Source organism: Oryctolagus cuniculus, chromosome 13 (genome assembly GCF_051225735.1).
Source record: "Oryctolagus cuniculus isolate XC-2025 breed Fujian yellow rabbit chromosome 13, ASM5122573v1, whole genome shotgun sequence".
Lineage (NCBI taxonomy): Eukaryota > Metazoa > Chordata > Mammalia > Lagomorpha > Leporidae > Oryctolagus > Oryctolagus cuniculus.
Genome location: NC_142879.1, coordinates 29,548,589 through 29,564,856, shown reverse-complemented (window position 1 = coordinate 29,564,856; position 16,268 = coordinate 29,548,589). Strand labels below are relative to the sequence as shown.

At 38.9% G+C, this 16,268-nt stretch overlaps 1 long non-coding RNA gene across 2 annotated transcripts in view; it reads right to left on the bottom strand.

The window, feature by feature from the left end:
- The window catches only part of LOC149122531 (uncharacterized), a 164,425-nt gene that overhangs the window by 100,919 nt on the left and 47,238 nt on the right, over positions 1 to 16,268 (bottom strand). For both annotated transcript variants that reach the window (XR_016219618.1, XR_016219619.1), the window contains exon 2: positions 791 to 891. This is a non-coding gene — a long non-coding RNA (uncharacterized LOC149122531). The remainder of the gene's footprint in view (positions 1 to 790; positions 892 to 16,268) is intronic.

Sequence of the window (16,268 nt, the reverse complement as noted above, 5' to 3'; positions counted from 1 at the left end):
CTGGGAGGATAAATTTAAAGTCAGCATTCTGGAATTCTTAACAAATCATTCAAAAATAAAAAGCAAAAAGTTGACTTAACTATAAGAGCTCTGTGCTTATTTATTCTAAATTACTTGATAACAGCAATGGTGTCAAATCACCTTAAAATGGATATTTAGAAACTATATGAAAATTTGAAGAGATTAATTTCAAGAAAAGTTAAATACCAATGCAGAAAGTCAGTGAAATGAAACACTTAAGTCAGCAACATATATTTTTATCTGAACAGTCATTCTCATCTCACTTCCAAAGCAAAGTGATTCTAGACAATATGGATAATGAGATGATCCAGGCAATGTCTTAGAGACTACTTTCACAGACAAATCTGGGGCTTCTTTGAAGCCTGGTTACAATAAGGGCAACTGGAGGTGAAGAGCAGGAGGAAGTTGATTGCTTTCCAGAGTCATGAAAACAGGAACTCAAATTCCAGATGTTTCTGGAAAGCTAGATAATAATCATAGCTTTCTGTGCTTTCAAAAGTGCTGCTAAGTCTCTGGTTTTGTGCTTTACTTGTTTAAAAAAAAAAAGACATCCATATGTTCAAGCACACAAGTTTAACAATTGGCTCCAAATCAAAAGGAAATGTTTTCAGTAGTATGTGTTTTCCTTGAAGGCAAAATTAAATCATCTTCTTTATAGTATGGGAATTCTCAAGGTGCCTAGATTTTGACCAGGAATGTAATGGGTTTTCAGTATATAATGAGATATGAGAATGATGGCAGGCGGAGTAGAGATGTCTTGTATTTGTACCTGAGAGTCTATGGTCTGAGTGGTGGTGCCACACCCCACACGTCTTCCCGTTGTGCTCTCCCCTCCTGGTGCTCAGGTTGTGAAGCTCCATTGTCTCCACACTGCAAGGGAACGGCATTTATTTTTAAGTCTTTAGCACTAGTTTAGTTCATTTATAATCCAGCAAGACCTCTATTTTCAACTCCTATCAAAACATACTTAATTCATGTCCCTCTACAGGTTCTCTGGCCTATTGCTTATGCAGGTGGCCAAGATGTTCCGCTTTCTAATCCCACCCAGCATCTTCAGTTCGATCATCATGTTTTCACTACACATCTTCTAATCTACTTGATGGGCCACAGTGGAGACAGTTCACAGGCTTGGACTTTCTAATCTGTCAGAGGATCTATCTACTTATTTGAATTTTGAAACATATTCATTGAGTTCCTTAGTCATTTCCTGATTTATCTTAGATTTGGACTTATGAATCTTCACTCTTTGGACATTTTTTTTTAATCTTGGCATTTCTCAAATTGTCTTGGAACAATCACACATCAGTAAATCAAAGACATTATCACTTACCTCATAGTTTAAGGAATAAATATATGTAAAAATCTCACAAAGTTGCTTGCTAGAAAGTGTTATATATTAACTATAATGATTACATAAAATTATTAATATACATACATTTATGTTATACACACATGCCTATACTTATATATGAAGGATCTTCAAAGGGTTCATGAAACATACACATTAACTTTTAATTTCATTTTTCCCAGGAAGCTTTCATGTGTATTTGTCTATCTAAATCATATTTTACCTTTTCCCTGGGATGAACTAGATATTTTCAATTATTTTTTACCCATTGCACTTATTTTTGGAAAGGTTCTATTGACATATCTTCAAGCTCACTGTTTCTTTCCTCTGGCTGTGTCTAGTCCACAAGTGAGCAAATTATAGGCATTCTTCTTTGCTATGTTTTTGAAAGCGTTTCCTTTTGATCCTTTCTCATAGTTCCATCCCTCTGGATGGAAACCACCCAAGTGTGGCATGTTGACTTACTCTTTCCATTTGGAACTTTGACGTAGCAATTACAATTATCTCAAATTTCCTGATAATCTCTAATTCTTGCATATCTGGGTCTGGACCATATGTGTCTTTTGTCTCTTTGAATTCCATATTTTTATTTCTTTTTTTTTTTTTTTTAGCACATGTTTTAGCTTTTTGCTGAAAGACAATTTTCAAATAAAGGAAATGAGGTAATTAGTCTTTTAATATAAGGTTTTGTGTTAATCTGGCTGGAGTTGGACTGTTAAATTTTTCAATGTAGCGGTGAGTATGTAATAGTTCAGATTATTTCAGTGTTTTAGTTTTTGTCTTCCGTGTTATCTTAAGACTTCCTTAAAGACTCTTCCTTAATAGAGGTAACATCTGGATGCTCTTTCAAATATAATTCACTGTTGTTATAGTGGAACCCTGCTGCTGAGTTACAGGCTATGGAAGACAGGAAGTGTTCTGTCCTATAATGTTATGCTTAAATGCTATACTTTTGGGGGCTGGGAGGGCTGTGTTCTTGTGTGTGACCTTTAGACACTTTTCTGAGCTCAACTTTTACTATATATTAAACAGAAAGCCTTTTTTCCAGGTAGGATAAGGCTCTGGTAAGGTTTTCTCAAATGCATACTAAGGCTTGCCTATGGAAAATGGTCTGAGAGCCAGTGTTGTGGCACAGCAGGTCAGGCATCCATATGGGCTAGCCATATCCCAAGAGTCCAGGTTCTCCACTTCTGATCCAGTTCCCTGCTAATGCACCTAGGAAAGCAGCAGCAGATGGCCCAAACGCTTGGGTTCCTGCCACCCCCCTGGGAGAACTGGATGGAGTTCCAGGCTCCTGGATTTCACCTTGCTCAGCCATGGCCATTGAGGCCATTTGGGGAAAGAACCAGAGGATGGAAGATCTTTGTCTCTCCCTCTCTTGCTCTGTAACTCTACTTTTCAAATAAAATAATATTTTTTAAAGAGAGAGAGAATATGCAAATTCTCTGGATAATTCCAAACATTTACTTTTCCCCTCTTGCCAGAGACACAGGGGAATTTTTTTAAAAAAGATTCATTCATTTATTTGAAAGTCAGAGTTACACAGAGAGAGAAGGAGAGGGAGGGAGAGGGAGTGGGAGAGGGAGAGGGAGAGAGGGGGGAGGGGTCTTCCATCTGCTGGTTCACTCCCTAGCTAGCCGCAACTATGCTGATCTGAAACCAGGAGCTTCTTCTGGGACTCCCACACAGGTGCAGAAGGCCCAAGGACTTGAGCCATCTTCTACTGCTTTCCCAGGCCACAGCAGAGATCTGGATTGGAAGTGGGGCAGCTAGGTCTTGAACTGGTACCCATATGGGATGCCAGCACTGCAGGCAGTGGTTTTACCTGCTATGCCACAGTGCTGGCCTTCACACAGAGGAATATTTTTCAGAGCTTCACCATGAGAACATGATGTGGTTCTTTAAGGTAAAACCCGTGGAAGTGAGAGAACTCCCCTAGGAACGCAGTGCTGGCAGTTTTCTCACTATAACTCAACATCCTCAGCTTTCATCCATTCAGCAAATTGAGTCATTTATTTTTCTCCCAGTTTCCTCGGTTTCTTCAATTTGTGCTCCAGGTAACTACACCTCAGCTATGATTCTTGGTATTCACCTGTCACTCCAGATTCTGGGATGGCGGTTTGCCCTGTGACCTAAATCCTCTGACGGGTTCATGAAAAAGCACATATTTTCAGTTTTTTTTTTTTTTTTTTAATGGGGCAAGTGTTGTGGCACAGAGGGTTAATCTGCCTGCAATGCCAGTATCCCAGTATCCTATATGTCGTTATTTCAAGTCCCAGCTGCTTGCCTTCTCATCCAGCAACCTGCTAACGCACCTGGGAAAGTAATGGAAGATGGCCCAAATGCTTGGATGCCTGCCACCCACACGGGAGATGCAGTTCCAGACTCCTCTTTTGCCTGATCCAGCTCCAGCCTTTGTGGCCATTTAGGGAATGAAGCAGCAGATTGAAAATTGACCTCGCTCTCTCTCTTTCCCTTTCCTTCTCTCCCTCTCATTCGCTCTTCTTTTCAAAAACAAAATAATAAAATATTTTCTACAGTTGTATGGGCAGCACAGATAATAGCAATAAGCTATTTATGAGCCTTTGAAGGCTCATCTCCAGCCACTGGTGTCAATTTAGTGTTATAATTGGCTCAACTCAGGCTTGTGTTCTTGTTTTGAATTCAGTACATTAGCTCACAGGATACAATGGTATACTACTGAGTGTCTACTGTATATCAGATACTAATTTGGGTTCTAGAGATACAGTATGTACAAACAGGTGAGATTATCGACTTTTTTTTCCTTTTAGCCAAAACTTCCACATAATCCTACCCCTACCAATTCCTACCTCTCCACATTGCCACAGAATATATCTTTATTCATACCCTCTCCCTCAACCATGGCATTCCATTTCTGATATTCTTCACATCCTACTCAGCCTTGGTGTCCAACTCAAATTCTACATTCTGCAATATTTTCTATATATAATATTTTTGTTATTTGCATTATCATTTTGTGCATATTTACACATATCTGTGGAGACAAAGTAGAGGGATAGCTGTATAGAAGTTAATAATAGAATATCTTGAATTGGGAAATGTTTAAAAACATATATATTTCTAAACTTTACACATTTCATATGTGAATACAGTGCAGTAACTAGGCTGCTTTGTTCCTTATTGAAATCTGTCATTTGTACAGAAGACACATTGGGATATCACCAAAGATTTCAGTCACTCTAATCAATGAAACCCATAAACAGCAAAGTCTTGATTGAGTAGATTCTCTGTTGTGTGCTAATGACCACAAAATGGTGTGGTCAATTTCTCAAACACATTTGATTTCTCTACATGCATGAACATATAATTCTTCTTTAGTAGTATTTAGTTTTTCAGGGATCAAGATTCATGATTATAGTTTTCATACAATGTCCAGTCCTTTGCCATATAAGCACTTGACTGTGAAGCTAGCATATGATATCTGGAAGTATAGATTGTGGTACAAGCAACCATTGTATTTGTAAGACAATTTATGCATCTGCATTAAACAACTTCAACTCCTTTCTTGTTAAAAATAACTGCATGTTTCATAGGCATTTCTATAAATACATCCAACTTTACAATGCTTCCTATATATAACCAATGTGGTTTCTGCACTATCGACCATGAAGACACATATGTGTCTTGTACCATTGGCTTGGATTTGCCAAGAAGTGTTCTTGACAAATGTGTGGAATGCCCTTTTCCACAGTCAAACATCTGGTTTTGGCACCAATTTTCAGATCAGCCCCATGCTTAGCACAAAAATGGAATGTACTAGATTTGTTTGGGTAAAATCTGCTCACGCAATCCAAATTTTCAAAAGCCAAGGCTTTTGCAAAATTCATTTAAGTTTATTTTAGGTGTGACACAGATTTAAGAACAATACTCCTTGCTTGCTCTAAATTTTTGCTTGGTCTATCACTCCATGTTAATTATTGTGTTATGAGTTTCTGTGTTGCAAGGAAAGATCTAATTTAACAGCGGTACCAAATAAGGACTAACCAGCAATTTTCACATCAATGATCAAAAGAATACCTGCAGATTTTAAAAACTGCAGCAGCAGCTGGGTTCAACAATGTTCTTACTAAACTATGTTCATATGTAAAAAAAAAAAAGAAAAAGGCATTTTTTCATTAGTGCTTATTTGTACCATGTAATAGAATATTATTCAGTTAAATCCTGATGCTATTAAACCCTTTGGCTTATATGAAATGGCTAGTATTATATGCCAGTCTCTGGAAGACAGCTCCTGCCATATCACAGGATTCCTATTATATCCATGAGTGTCAGTTTTTTTCCCCTTGCAATATTTATTGAGGTTGAATTATGTGTCAGTCACTATAGGAATTGCTAAAGATATAGCTACAAACAAATCCTCTACAGAAAATGAGCTGAGAAGGGTATAGACAATATGGAATAAATGAACAGATAAATACATAGTAAATAATGTGAATCAAAATAAATCACAGGATAGTGCCAGATGAGGTGACACTGGAACACAGACCTGAATCAAGTAAGGGAGTGAGCCAACTTTGAGAATAGCTAGGAGAAATATGGACAGGGCTGAGATAGCACAGAGCAAATGCTGTGAGGCAGAAGCTTGTTCAACCTGTTCCCCTGAAGGCCAGGGAAGCAGCGTGGCTGCAGCAGAGTGAGACAGCACAAAGGTGGGTGATGAATTTAGAATAGCAGTAGCAGTGACATGACTGTCGATCAGCGAGAGGACTTGGATTGTTCAAAGTGTGATAAGATACTGAGAGATGCAACCTTAGAACCTAGCAGGGCCAGCTCATAGCAAATGTCTGGCAAATGAAAAAAAAAAAAAAAGACGAATACTGAACTATACATTGGATAGAATTTAATCATCAATAAGAACCTTTGCAGGACAGAGTAAATAGGATTATAATATTTTGTTCTTTGCTCCATGTTCTTTGCATCTATTTTGAATATGTTTTAGATCTTTCCATGCTCTGTACTTTCACTGTCTGAATAATCACATTAAACTCTTCCATCTGCCACAACACTGGACAAGATTTCATATGTATCACTGCAGGAGGACTTGACCCTATCTGCACGCACGTTTGGACACAGGTTTGTTCCTTGGCCCGATGTACCCTTAAAATTCACCAGATACATTTATAAACATCTCAGGAATCAAAAATCAAAGAGGGAGTCAGCTATCTGATGTTCCTTTGCCCAAACCAGACATCATGCTTCCATTCAGGTAATCAAGACAAGACAGTTTTGGAGTTTTAGTTTCACTCTGCATCTTTAAAATAGAACAGTTGGCCAAAATGTCTTCTGATATCCTCTCAAGACTTAGCAAGAGAAGCACAGGCTAAGAATTTAGACAGATGTAAGTTGTAATTCTGAGACATGGGGAAGCATTAAGTGCAAAGGCAATGCGATTATAACTGCCTCTCACACTGACACCTCCTAGTTATGTGACAGAGTCAACCACAGAAAGTAAAACTTTACTTCACAGTGTTGATGTAACAGTGAGTAAGTTAATATTATGAATATAAAACGCTTTGGGGCCTGCATGGTGGTGTAGCAGGTTAAGCCTCTGCCATACGGCTCTGGTTCAAGATCCAGCTGCTTCACTTCCAATCCATCTCACTGCAAATGCACCTGGGAAAGCAACCAAGGGTGACCCAAGTGCTTGAGCCCCTGCACCCACATGGGAAACTTGGAGGAGGGTCCTGGCTCCTAGCTTTCTCCTGGACCAGTCCAGGCATTCACAGCCATTTGGGGAGTGAACCAGGCAATGGAAGACCTCTCTCTTTGTCCTTCCTCTTCTCTCTGTAACTCTGCCTTTTAAACAAATAAAATCTTTTTTAAAAAATATAAAAGGGTTAGATGGACCTGAATGATATAAAGTACAAATTAACTATTTGTTATTACATTATCATTGTTATTATAATCACTTATGTCCCTATATGAATTGCTTACTGCCCATGACATTCATGCGAAAATTAGGGATTATGTTACTTACTATACAATATTAATAGGAGAAACAAATGAGAAGATACGTAAAATGCCTACCATATTACCTGATACACAATGGTAATAGTAACAGTGAATTGTTGCTATTTGAGATTATTTTTAAGAGGGAGATACTGAGGACACAGCTCTCATGGTTCCCTTGTGTACAATAAAGTTGTTCTGATTTAGGATTTCTGCCTTTTGCATATGATTAACTACTGCATTCAACAACCCATTTCTAGGTCAACTGTCTCTTTTCAATAACAGGTGTTGAATTGTCAGGTCCCGGGACCAGCACTGTGGCATAGCGGGTTAAGATGCTGCCTGCAGCACCTGTATCCCATATGGGTACTGGTTGGAGTCCCAGCTGCTCTTCCTCTGATCCAGCTCTCTGCTAATGCACACAGGAAAGTGGTAGAAGATGGCCCAAGTCCTTGGGTCCCTGGACCCACATGGAAGAACTGGATGATGCTCCTTTCCCCTGGCTTCTGGCCCAGCCCTGGCCATTGCAGCCATCTGGGGAGTGAACCAGCAAATGGAAGATCCTCTCTCTGTGTGTAACTCTGCTTTTCAAACAAATAGAATAAAATCTTTTAAAAAAAGAAATGTCAGGTCCCAAAACACTCAACAAGTATTTGTTCAAATTTTTGAATGATTTATTTTATAAATAAGAACATTATTACCTAGAGTAGGCCATCTATAGGGAAGGACGTGGCAGCTTCACTGGGTTCACCAGCTCAAGGTGATTCAAAGAAACTGGCTACGTCTATCCTCTACTTGAGTATTCGCCAGGTTTGCCTACAGATCAGCTATTTTGGCAGTTGGAAGAGGTTTGCATTTAGGTCCAACAGTGTCCACTGGAACTGGGGAATGGATCTCAAAAGCACCCAGTAAATCTCCCTTTACATCTCCTTGATGAGCACAAAATCACCTTCCCTTTAGTAACCAGGAAAAAGGCCCACCTGGACTAACTTATAGCAACCAGGACTTACTGCTGGAGTTAAGGTAGAACGATTCGTCACTCAGTTTTATGAGAAGGAGGATTCTGCTTTCAAGATAAAGAAAAGGATGCCTGACTGACAACACACAGCATCTGCTCGAGACAACCAACCAAACCTTGCAAAACTACTTGCATCTCCTCTAAAATGACCTCATGCTAAGATGCTGTTCTTGTGACGTCAAGGCCCATCAGCTTAGACAGATGTATGCTCATGTTTCTCACCCAGAACTATTACAAAGGAAGAGCGGTTTCTCCAGTCTTGGATATTCTCAAAACAATGCTGTGTCTTTGCATATCCAAAGACAACTAGAAATTGCTGAGAACCCTATGGACATTCCAAGTGTTCTGAGTCAGAGATTTTCTCATTGCCAGTTGAGTTCGATTTTGCCCTCAACTCCAGTTTCCACATTCCAGGATGGCAGTGGAATGTGGAATGGCCAGTGTAGAAGGGAGAATTTGTTCTCCAGCTTGTCCTTTTGGATTTTGTAGTAACGTTGTTAGTACTGTAAGAGAAGGGAAATGCTAGCTTCACTTCTTATTTATTGAACACAGTCTGCTATAAACTCATTTTATTTTCCTCATAGCTGTATTTGCTTTTCCTCTGTGCTGGTGCCTCAAATAAATGTCTGGTAGGACCAGCTGGGGAGGAATTGATACCAACAGGACTCATTTTCTAAAAAGCAGTTGGATATGAGAAGCAATGAAAAAGTTAAAAACCAAACAGCAGGGAACTCTTCTGGCTGAGAGTACAAATTGTACCATCAGCCCTGGCTATGAGGACACCTTTAGCAAGGGAGAGAAAATGGACTTGAGATTTTCATTATAGAATCTAATTTTAAATAATGGGTGTTAATAAGATGCTGAAAGAAACTCACTTTAAATAAGCAATTGCTTCCATAGTTAAGTCCTACACATGGAGAAATCCATTATCTCCGTATGACCTTCCTCCTGCTATCCATACTCCAGTGTCTTCAGATCTCCATTATTCATGATCAATCCAGTGATTCCTTCATTATGATCCTTCACAGCTTCTCCACACTATTTTACTTTATCATTCTCTTTCTGAACTTTGCTCACCTGTGTGGTTGCACCGAACATATTCTAAGTAAAGATGTCAATTCGGCATTCTAAGTGGAGTGACAGAGCCAGGGGCCAGCGCAAGTCAACAGAGGAACTGCTGACTCCAGAGGAACTCGAGGTAAGCTGCAGTTCTAGCTGGAAGCTTGGGGTGCTGTGGTTATCATGCAATTAGCATCAGTATAACAGTCTTCAAGACCCACAGCAAGCCTAGCGTTTGATAAAAAATAATTCCTTCCTACTATCCAAGAGTCTCCTTTCCCGTTATATACTGGCAGCGCAGGTCAGCGGGGAAGTTCTGAGGAGTTCCCAGGCCTGGGGAACATAAGTGGTGAAGGGGTATAAACGAGGAGTGTGCTACATGGTGCCTGTGACACTGGACTCACCCATTTTTCTCTTCCTTTCTGTAGGATTAGCTTTTCTATCCCCGGATTTTTCTCATCACCCCACTCTGTGACCCTCTCTCCTTGACAATTGCGTTTTCTTTTTCCTCTTCAAATCTACACACATGGTCCCAGTCTCACAAGTTGTAGTTCTGCATCTTAAAACCAATTGTCATGCATCTCTGCTGAGCTGGGTCTAGAAGTCATCAACATCTCAAGGTGGATGCTCCTTCTTCATCAATGCTAATCCTAACTTCCTTATAATTTCTTTCATTGGTATTGTCTGTGAAGTCATTGGTTAGTCTTGTAATGCATCTTTATCCTTATCCTTCATGTGGGATTTTGTTGAATTCTAGACATTCTAACTTTTCTACCTCTTGCATATCCATTTCTTCTTCCAATCCCACAAAGATTACTCTTGTCCTGGCCCCGAATTCTCATGTAATCTACCACAATTTTCTCTAAACTGATCTTCCAACTCCATTTTCTCTGCTTTCCACTCTGTCCTATATAGCACTGCATATTAATTTATCTAAAGTGTATTTCTGATAACTCCCACTACTATGCAGAAGCCTTACTGTCTCTCCATCTCTACACCCATACATACTGTAGTAGTCTTGGCAATAACCAAGTTCTTACCTGAATTAGTACAAAAGGCTTTATGTAGACCATTCATCACCTCCAGGTACCCTGACTCCAATTAAGCTGGTGACACATGACCAGCATGATTGCTTCTACAATCAAGTGTGAACACATTAGCTCTCTGTTTATAACACTTTAGTACATCTCTACTGGCTCAGATTAAATCCAAACTTTTTTTTTTTTTTTTTTTTGGACAGGCAGAGTGGACAGTGAGAGAGAGACACAGAGAGAAAGGTCTTCCTTTGCCGTTGGTTCACCCTCCAATGGCCGCCGCGGCCAGCGCGCTGCGGCCGGCGCACCGCACTGATCCAATGGCAGGAGCCAGGTACTTATCCTGGTCTCCCATGGGGTGCAGGGCCCAAGCACTTGGGCCATCCTCCACTGCACTCCCGGGCCACAGCAGAGAGCTGGCCTGGAAGAGGAGCAACCGGGACAGAATCCGGTGCCCCGACCGGGACTAGAACCCGGTGTGCCGGCACCGCAAGGCAGAGGATTAGCCTAGTGAGCCGCGGTGCCGGCTAAATCCAAACTTTCTAACATAGTTTTGAAGGCTTATGAAGACCTAGATTCCCTTTTCTTCTTTGATCTCACCTCTTGCTGTCACTGGCCAAACCCACTACTCTCACAACCCTCTTAGATACCGACAAAAGGCAACTAATCACAGATGTTTCCTCTTATCAGACAGGCACAGTTCATATGAGTAGGCACCAGTTTACTCTTTAGTAATTGGCTTGGGGCCACTGCGTAAATAAAACCTCATGCTCTGTTTCCATGAATCCAGAAACTATGTTGGTTGAAAATGAAAAATTTGGTCAATCGTCTGGAGACATCCCAAATATCCAGATGTTGGCATCATGTTGACGATCAAGAAAGAAATTTTCACTTTTCTAGTTAGAGTATGTTTTGGTCTTCAGTATTTATCAAAGGGGTAAATATGTCCAAGTGACTTTTTCAGAAAATGAGTTCCAAGTGAAACAAAAAACATCAAAAGATTGAGAAGTGCATTGCACTTGTAGGACTCCAAAGACAGTACAATCACCAAAGTGCAGTGCATGGCATTCTGCTTTGTTATTGGTTGATGCTCCCTGCATGACCCATGGCTATGACGACCATATCAAGAAATTACCACAGATACCCTGACATGCATTAGGCAGTAGTCTGCACAAGTTGTTCTGAAATGACAAGAGTATCTTTTGGATACAAACCAATTCAGTCACCTGGAAGAATCAACATTACCTTAACTGTTTTAATTTTGACTGAAGCTAATGTTTTTGGACACAAACTGAAGTATTAAGTATCGACTGATCCAATGAAAAAAATTCTCCTCCAAACACAGTAAAGGCTACATGTAAGCATTCAGTGGTGAAACTACTAATACTGACTTTTAGTGACCTGAAGAAAAATAAGAAATGATTTAATTCACCTATCGAATTAATAATAGAGCAAGAAGATGTACAACAACTACACTGTTATAGGCAGAGGCATAAGAATTATAAAAAGAAAGTTTAGCCCAAGAATCACTGAGAAGTTAAGGAAGAACAAACAAAACAGATGAAGGTAGCTTGCAGAATTTGTCTGAATCTATTCAAAACAAATTTATTTAAAATTTAAGTTTACCAGGTCTATTACTGAAGCCCTGAAACATTCAAGGGTACTTCAAGAAGTTTGCAGAAGATGGAATTTAAAAGATAAGTTTATTTTGGTATAATAACTTTGAAATTCATAGTTTTTTTTTTCCACCATATGCATTTTCCATGAACTTGCTGAAGACCTCTCATGTGTGTGGATTTCAAAACCTTGTGTTGACAAAATAAACTTATCTTTCAATTCAATTCGCCATGACCAATTTGAATACTCTCATACCATAGTTCTTTGTTACAAATTTAATATCATGGTGACATATACATACACTCACTGTTAAGGGCATCAGTTGTACCCATTTGCAACTTGGAGAATTCTTGATTTTAAAATGCTGCTGCATGAACTGCATGTAATTACTCAAAATTTAAATAGGAAAATGTTTCCACTGCAAAAATCAATCACAAGTTGGCTGCTCTTCATAGGTAAAATATTTTTATTGAGTAGAAAATAAGATAAGAAATAGTGATATACATTATGTGGACAATTAGCAAGACAAGAGCCCCAGTTATAGTTGAGTAGCAATAACAACAATAACAAAAATCATCCCAAATTAGGATTTATTTAAGCAGATATGTGGCAACTCATTACACTTTTTTTTCTACCATATAAGTGCTTTATCCTGTTTGATCATGTGGGAAATCATGCGGGATATTAAGGTGTCATTTGAATGAATGGAATATTTGTTTCTCTTATAGGAAAGCTAACTAAAAAATATCTTGTGTGCCCTTTGTGTCAATTACATTTATATCTATATCAGTTACTTATCATTTGGCATTGAACTGGCTAGATACACGGGGACTAAACCAAAGGACTTTCAGATGTTCTTTCAGATCTAGAATTGCCTGATTAAAATGGAGATTGGCAGATCTGTCTGGTCTATGTACAGGAAAAAGCTTGGCTTCATGGCAAGAGAACTCTTGTTTTTTAAATCATTACAGTCCCATGTCTTGAAGAATTCTGTGAATTCTAAGAAACAACATGTGGTCCAACATCTATATGGCAGATGAGGGTATTTTATTATTTTAGATGGAAGGCAAAAGTTGAGAGCTTCCTGTGGGTATAAGTGATTCCTTAGGAATCAGGATGTAACTCAGAGCCCTATTAATTTCCACACACATATATATACATCCTGTCCACTCACGCACATGCATAGGAGCAATTAAAGTTCCAAGTGGAAAACTTTACCACATGAGACACAAACATGATGTTGAGACCAAGTACGTGGACTACACAGTCACACATTTGGTTGTGATTAGCCCAACTAGTATACAATAAAAATATATTCAAAGAACCAGGGTGCGTGCTGAGCAGAAGGCTGATAGTTCCTTAAAGTTCTGTTCTATTATTAAATTTCTTCTGCTTTCATATTAAACTTCAATTAAATAGTCTCATTGGTTCATTGAAATAGGTTTCCATTCAAAATGAACATTTGTCAACAGATGCATTTATAAACAGCTGTGGTTTTCTTCGGGCATATACAGTGTCATTATCCAGACCATCTGGCCAGTCTATGCTGGTGTTTCTTATTTGAGCTCTCTCCCTGACATAATAATTTATCATCTTTAATTTCCTTGATTTCTTCAGAGAAAATTTTTCCTTGTTTCTCACCTCATGGAAACAAAAAGGAAAAAAAAAGTAAACTGAAAAGTTAGAAAGGTTACAGGAGGTGAACAGACATCATCTGAAGGTCACTGCATGTCCTGGCTACCCTTTTTTCCCTTTTTAGTGTTAAATGTAGCCTGAATAGACAGAAATATCAAATTGAAATCTGAGCAATTATACATTAATATTTTAAAAAGAAATTGTTTCTAGATATAAATATTTTCTGGGATTTATTTGTTTGATTTATTTTTTCCTTTAATTTTGGAAACCTTGGCTACTTCTCCAAAGATTAAGAAACAACAGCTTTATTTTTCCAGCGCTTATCATGCTAATCCATTATTTTCTCACCAGAACTTTTAGCTAGAATGTTGTAACCATGGAAAAAAAGAAAGAGAAATGAATGTTTGTCTTAAGACCTCTGTCATGAACACAGAAACAAGAAAGTATTCAGAAAGTAAAAAAAAAAAAAAAAAAAATTCGGGGCCGGAGCTGTGGCTCTCTAGGCTAATCCTCCGCCTGCAGCGCCGGCACACTGGTTCTAGTCCCGGTTGGGGCGCCGGATTCTGTCCCGGTTGCTCCTCTTCCAGGCCAGCTCTCTGCTGTGGCCAGGGAGTGCAGTGGAGGATGGCCCAAGTGCTTGGGCCCTGCACCCCATGGGAGACCGACCAGGAGAAGCACCTGGCTCCTGCCTTCGGATCAGCACGGTGCACCGCGGCGGCCATTGGAGTCTCATTGTCCACTCTGACTATCAAAAAAAAAAAAAAAAAAAAAAAATTCGGAAGTGGCATTTTTCTTCAATGTGAGCCAAATATATAACAAGTATATTGGTAGTCAAAGAACAGTAAAGAAAAAAACGCTAGATCACATTCTTATATTATTATGAATATATAAATTAATTTTGTTATTAAAATTATACTTTGAGTTTTAAGGAAAACAAAATAATGAACATAAGTAAGGGCTTATTGTTTCCAAAATAAAGGCCAAGCCTAACAATGACCTGGAAAACCCTGCAGGGTAGCTTCCTCACTGTAAAAAGATAAAAATTAAAAAAGAAACTTATTCTCTAATGTAAGTGAAATGAGCTAGAAAAAAATGCCAAAAGTTTATTTAAGAGAATAATTGATGGGAGCAGGTGTTTGGCTTGGTGGTTAAGAAGCTGCTTGGGATGCCTGCATCCCATATCAAAGTGCTTGGGTTTGGGTCCCAGATCTGTTTCTTATTCCAGCTTCAGGCTAATTCATTCCCTGGGAGGGAGCAGGTGCTGGCTCAAATAGTATGGACACTGACTCCCACATGGGAGGCCTGGATTGAGTTACAGATTCATAACTTGAACCTGATCGAGCCCCAGCTGTTCTGTGCATTTAGGGAGTGAACCAGTGGATGGAAGATCTCTGCCTGTCTCTGCTTCTACTCTTTCAAATAAACCCATTACTAAATGAATTCAAAATTTTAATTTTAAAATAATTGATGATTAAAAATAGAAAAATATTTTAAAAAATAAACTGTGAAACTGTATTTATGGTATATAATCATTCAAATGACTAAATGATATTTGCTACTCTTAGATTACATGAAATCTACTTTTTCTAAAATTACTTGTTAAATAATATTTAAATATGTTCTAAGAGATATATAAGGGAGTACTGAACTTATTGGTAGTTTTGTTAAAGCTCTGAGAATAATATAGATGCTGGAAAATTAAATGATTTTCTTTGTGAATAATCCATAAGCATTTACACTTATGACAAAGAACATTAATGGCTGTCAACATCACAAAAAGAGAAACAACCAGATATTATGTCCTTCCTAATGGAGCAAAACACCAGCAATAAAGCAATTTTTCCTAAAAGAAACTTGAACCTGACACTGATTAAACCACTCCAGCTATGTAACAATTTAAATGAAAAGCAGAAGAAAGAGACACATATAAAATGACACTCATTGGGATGCAATCAGTAAGATCCAGACTCAGAAATGAAATAAATCTCTTCACCAAAAAGTTGAAATGCAGCAGTGGGGAGAGAGGAAGAGAGATTGAGATCACAGAGGAACAGAGATAGAAAAAAAAAATTAAGGAACTAGCCCAATCAAATGCAATGTATGGACCTTCTTTGAACAAAAAAAGCATAGGACAGGGGGCATTGAGGCATAGCAGTATAAAAGGCCACTTTGGACACTGGTATATTGGAGGGCCTAGGATGCCATCTCACCTCTGCTTCTGACCCAGCTTCCTGCTATTGTGCTGGGGAAGCAACAGGGGTTGGCTCAAATACTTGGGTCACTGTCACCATACCTCCTGCATGGGAGACCCAGATGGGGTTCCAGGCTCCTGGCATTGGTCATCTGTAGGTATGCCCAGCCCTGTCTATTGTGGGCATTTGGAGAGTAACTAGTCGATGAGAGCTCTCTGTCTCTCTCTCCCCCTCTCTGTCATCTCTGCCTTCCAAATAAATAAACAAGCTTAAGCACAAGCAAAAGCAAAAAAGAAAACTACAAATTGAAAGATAACTGGAAATATGACAATATTTAAAAATTTTAATTTTGT